The 6,000-nt window shown below is 35.4% G+C and overlaps 1 protein-coding gene across 3 annotated transcripts in view; it reads left to right on the top strand.

Annotated features, from left to right (window-relative positions):
- The first annotated feature begins 2,513 nt into the window (after positions 1 to 2,513).
- The window catches only part of LOC125666246 (uncharacterized), a 45,030-nt gene continuing 41,543 nt past the window's right edge, over positions 2,514 to 6,000 (top strand). For all 3 annotated transcript variants that reach the window (XM_056151547.1, XM_056151545.1, XM_056151546.1), the window contains exon 1: positions 2,514 to 2,738. The gene's annotated coding sequence lies outside the window, so the exon portion shown is untranslated. The remainder of the gene's footprint in view (positions 2,739 to 6,000) is intronic.

The raw sequence follows: 6,000 nt of genomic DNA, 5'->3' as shown, positions 1-6,000 counted from the left end.
CTTGTTTTGTATTATAAAAACTCCAATAACTCACGCACCTGTATCTTAGACTTGTTTTACATTATAAAAACTTCGATAACAATGTGCTTTCCTAAAAAAAAAAAAAAAAACAAATACCGAATGGCTTTTCTGGGTCCACGCAGTATTTGTGTCTTTTGCATTCATCATTCCCCTGTGACAATCCCTGGATCCACCCATATAGACTGTGTTTGATTATTGTCACCCTACATATCTGAGTTTTGATAATCAATGTACTATTGGAGTTTTACGAAGAGGCTTACTCTTAAAATCGACGGCTGTCTTTTACAGTTTAAAGGGGCCAAGTCCAAATATGAAAACTTTGGAAGTGGTATTTGCAATTTTCAAAGACTTTAACGCATTCAGTTGTTGTATATATTGTTTAACGGCATAATCATGTTATTCGATCCGCGGACTTTACGATTGCATTTATTCCGTAAATGTTAAAAAAGTAATAAATAACATGATTGGTTAATATGTGTAAAATATAAAAGTATTAGTAACTAGTTAGTCCGTGTGCCGACTATCTCTAATTATATATCTTTATACATATAACCAAGATAACGATATTATTAAGCCCGCGGATCGAATAACATGATTATGGCTGTTTAACGTCCCACTCGATAATTTTTCACGCATATCCTCAGTAGTAGAGCGTTCCTTTCGTAACCGGGAGGTCGTGAGTTCGAGCTCCGCACGTGCCATGGCCTAAGATTGATAGATTTAATATTGCTTATCGTCCCTCTCAAGAATTTTTTCACTGATATGGCAAACCTAAGGCGTTAGAACAGGTAGTGATTGCTCCTTCGCCAAACGCTCAGCATTTAGAAGTGACAATCACGGGTCCTTCAGGTATGACCTTAAAAACGGAGGTCCCGTGCCGCGGCATGCGTTGGCACGATAAAGAATTCCCACTACTACTGCGCTGAGCGCTAAACATAGGTCGGGTCTACATTTGTAGTACTTCACCTACAGATCATGGGTCCTCTCAATGTGAGTGAAAAATCCAGGAAGGGACATAAAAGCAACCGATCAATCAAATGGAGACGTCACTATTGCCGGTGAAGGGCTGCAAAATGTACCCATATGCTCGGCGCTTACGACCTTTGAGCAGGGATGGATCTTTATCATGCCACATTTGTCGTGACACGGGACCTCAGGTTTTCCGCTCTTATCCGAAGGATCGCCCTATTTAGTCGCCTCTTACGACAAGCAAGGGGTATTGCAGAAGATCTATTCTAACCCGGATATCCACAAGGTACGGTATTTCTAAGGGACAAGCACGATGTCAAATGTTTATATCGATAATGTATAGAATATACTAGTGAACTAGAGCGTAATCGATTTTCATGGGGACCAGGTTTTCATGAGTCATTACCACAAACATTGCTGATTCTACTGTGTAAATTGATATACATGTATACCATTACACATATTTCATTGGTTGTATTTACATTTAAACCTAGCCCTGACGTAGCATTTTTTTTAAATGAGAGGGAGGGGCTATGAAAAAATATATCTCAACAAGCCTATCCCTCGACTTCTGGTCTAGTATAGAGCTGTCGTCCAAAAGTATGTGTGTGGGTGGGTAGGAGTTGCTTTGTTCCTTGGGAAACCAGAATCATAAGATGTGAGGTATAGAGAACATTTAAGCGTTCAGGGCTGATGACACATTATTTAGAATTGTCAGGATATCTTGAGTTCGTCTCCCTACAATGAGTGCGCTGTGGTATACTTATGATATACAGTAAAGCTTAAAACACTCTTTTCTTTTTATGGCAATTTTCTGGGTCTCTTGAATGCGTTTCTCAGCTCGTCATTCGCAGTTAATAAATTACATGTACATTTGAATATCGATAAATTTAACTTAATTAAATATTAAAACGAGTAGTGCATTGTGAAAGTGTCGAACAAATGTAGAAAGAACAAGATTTGCTAAAGAGTATACAATACTATTGTAATAAACACAACTGTCGGTTTTGGTGTTCTTACTGAAGCAGTCTGTATATTTATTTCAGTCCAATTTCTGTAGTTGGAGTTGATCCCTTTAAATTGTAAAAGTCAGCCGTCGATTGTAAAAGTCAACCTCTTAGTAAAACTCCTATGACACTTCTGTTGCCAATTGTGAAGAATCGACAACAAGATATTGAAGAACACTGCTTTCTTCTCTGCTTGACTGGAAAAACCGAGAATATTATCAACGAATCAGCCTCTGGAAAAAAAAACTAATGTCATGAAACAAAAATAAAACACCCACCGCAAAATATTGTTTTCCCCCAAAACCATTCAATACAGGCAACGTCGTAAGCAAAACGCCCATGATAATTTCTGACTAATTCAAAACTGCATAAATTTTCATGTTTATAAAATCTAAATGTGGCGTTTAAATGAAATTTTGATAGGCACACACAAGCTTCAGTCGATTACATGACACAGTTGTACACCTGGTTGCGGATCAATGATCTTTAAAAGACCTACTTTAAGACTACCCAAGCAGCCGCCATTAGTGTGAACCTGAGGAATGCGGAAGAAACATTGAAAAGTTTGTACAAGACACTCTTTACGGGTAAATTATAAAATGGATATATCACAAGGACGCTGAGTTCTCCATTATTTAAAAAACAAAGCATTCAATTAGTGGTACAAGTGATAAGGTGGAGCCATTCAACGATCTGACTGCAAATGGCTGTTCTTCAAAATACCCCCGGACCCGCAGAAGGGTAAGTTACCTGGTAAATATAAATCCTGGGGCGCTGTGTTTTATTTTTTATATTGAAATACACTATATTATAACTTATGTAACGTGTTTTTTATTAATATAAAACGTGAATAATAGCGTAATGATTTAGTACGTTTTGACACCGTGAGGAACAACATGCATGACGTCACAGTGTATACAGATACATAAGTCTAGTTCATGTACCCACGCACCATGTACATAATTAGTATTCGTTTAATGTAGATCAAATCAATGCGATTTAATCCAAATGTAGATGATATAAACCAAATGCTGAATGGTAAAACTGGATGAATATGGTTGTTCTACAGCCGTTAAATTTATATATCAGGGGCGGATCCAGGAACTGCGGTTAGGGGATGCAACTTTTTGATACAGGAGGTCTGGGGACCGACGAGGCCAATTTCCTACAAGCTCCTAAAGTTTTTATAGATTTTATAGGGCAAGAAATATGTCTCCTATGCACTCATGTAAACTTATCATTCTCTATCATTTTTGATAAGGTGAAATCAATAAAATGGTGCAAATTTTAAGAAGATTTGGAAAAGTAAAAAAAAAAAAGCATGCAAGTTTAACTAATAAAAGTAATTCAATAGATTAAAAGATTTTGTCTTTTTATCTTTCCGAGAGTCACGGGCACTTGTTTCTGTAGATAACTTATGACCTCTGAGGTCGTATTTACCGAAACAAGTGCCTGTGCTGAGAGTGAGCGAAATTATTTATTCTTCTATCGTTCACTATTTTTCTAAACAAGAAATCACGGTTTTACCTTAAATTTAAAAAAAAAAATCAGGGGGCGGCTGAGTTAAACTTCGCATTCTTACACCTTTAATTTGCTTAATTACGTCTCATGCAAAGTCGGACGAAAAGAATCTTCATAATGCCAAGGGTTTGTGATTACGCACCCTCCCTATTTATGTGGCGGGTACGCGATCACAAAACCTTGACATTGTGAGAATGGAGGAAAAGTAAAATTGATGTGCGAGTCCTTATTTGTGAATAAACACCATTTTTTTTCCTGCGGAAATTGAGTTTTATTGACTTTATTATTATTATGGGCCGACCCCTTATATAAGTTTGTAGAAGTCGCCTGCGTTTTTGCGGGACTGCTGTTTGTTACCATGGAAATTAAATGTTCTAATAATGAATGATACGTTGGTATATTTACGGCATGCATTTTTTTTTTTTTTTTACTTCTTATTTTGGGAAATATCATGGCGTTCACACGAGATAATTATCTCGTTCGCGTGACTTATTTTCTTGTTTACACGACTTATTATATCGTGCGAACGACATAATTTCCTTAATTTTTTAAAACTTTTATTGTGTGTAGTCAATTTTGAATACCAAACAGGATTGTATATTTCTTTAATATGAAATTCCACTGTGTCATCATGAAAACTCAAATGAAAATAAAAAGGGTTTTAATTAGCAACATTCAGCTTTCTATAATTGTGTTTATAATTAGGTATTTACATATGTTTTGCAGTAGGTGCTATATGCTTTCTGGATGACTAATACCTTTTTTATGTTATCGTGTATCATTGGTTTAAATTCCTCAAAACCCAATGCCTCTACCAATACGTAGAAAGTCCTAACTTAGGGAATTTTACATTGTGGGGGGATTTCATATTCAAACAAGGTTAAGTTTAACCATGAGTAAGGTGTGCAAAAATCCAAGCTAGACTCATTTTAAATTAGTTACCAAGTTTTATATTCCTGTTTTGGTGGCTTCCAAAATACATGTAATGAAATAAAGAAAATGTTTTTTTGTGTGAAATAATCTTATAAGGGACATACAATTTAACCAATCAATTGCTTAATCATGATATTCACCATGAAAGCGCAAGTGAATTCACGCACATCTTTTATGCAGAGAATGAATAATTTTAAGGATATTTCAAGTTGCCGAATTTACACTCTCATGCAATTTTTTTTAACTTTGATGTCACCACCCTCGCTCAAAGAAATCAAAGAACGTATTTTTAATAGATATTGAGATATGTCCATGTAGTTTATTTCTTTTATTTTGCAAAAGTTCTTTGTTTTTCGAAGAAATAACTTGTTAATTCCACTTACACAAAGAGTACTATTAGAGGCACATGGTTGAAATTTACAACTTTCATCCATACTAAATACTGAAGTCAACTTCTGAATACCATAGACTTTGGTCAGTTAATTATATAGTAAGTGTAAAGTAAAAAGAAAAAAAAAATACAAAACTTATCTCGTGCAAAAAACATAATAAGTCGCGCGAACGAGATTTTATGTCGTGCCAACGAAATATCTGTTAAATGCACATAATTTTCCTTAACGCCCCACCACTTTCAAACTAAATTTGATGAATGTTGAATATAATGAAAATCAGTGTGTGAAAATCAATGTCGGATCGCGTAAACTTACAGGAGTTTACCCCTTCCCCAAACTATTTAAATTTAGATCTTTTATCCTATAATCAATTTGATGCAGTAATAATGTTCGCGGAAAAAATTAAGTACCATATTCTGATATATCTCTTTCTTTCTGTCGCGCTCTCTTTTTAAAACCAAAGTCAAAGGGGCCTGTGTGTTGCAACATCAGTAGGCCCACCCCTCTAGATCAGCTGATGTAATGTACATGCGTTGTTGCACATATAACATCTGGTCGTCCAAAATATTGAACATTAATAATGAAGAATTGATGATATGCTAAAGATGTCTTGACCCTGATCTAAATAAATAGACGACTAATATTTACAGAATTTGTGACATCATGACCCAACGCAGCCTAAAAAACAAAAATCACACAATCAACATTTGAATAAAATCAGAGACTTAAAACATTTGACAGTCACATATTAGTTTTAATGAATTGAGGACCGCATCGTGTTGTGTGTCCTCTGTATTTAGGGGAAAATAACTCCCGCTGCATTGTGAAACATGTATTCTATTTAGAGATTTTTTATTCAAATATAATATTTTTTACCATTTTAACGTGCAACGTCAGGGAAAAGAAATTATATTTAGTCGATGTGAAGTACAAGTATATATCCTGTTTTTTGTTTCGATCGATCGGACATGCGTAAACTCTCTCTCTCTCTCTCTCTCTCTCTCCTGAATAGTCCAGGGCAGAGTCCCGGGGGGACGATTATAGCAAATCAGGGCCCCCTAAAGCATTTAAAAAGCTTCTTTTTAAACAAAATATATTTAATACTTGACCACATTTTTTGTTTAAGCATGATTTTAAGAATGAGTTAAGATACGTGA

Source organism: Ostrea edulis, chromosome 10 (genome assembly GCF_947568905.1).
Source record: "Ostrea edulis chromosome 10, xbOstEdul1.1, whole genome shotgun sequence".
NCBI classification, from domain to species: domain Eukaryota; kingdom Metazoa; phylum Mollusca; class Bivalvia; order Ostreida; family Ostreidae; genus Ostrea; species Ostrea edulis.
Note: the sequence above shows the minus strand (reverse complement) of the source record. Positions and strands in the feature narration are given on the sequence as shown.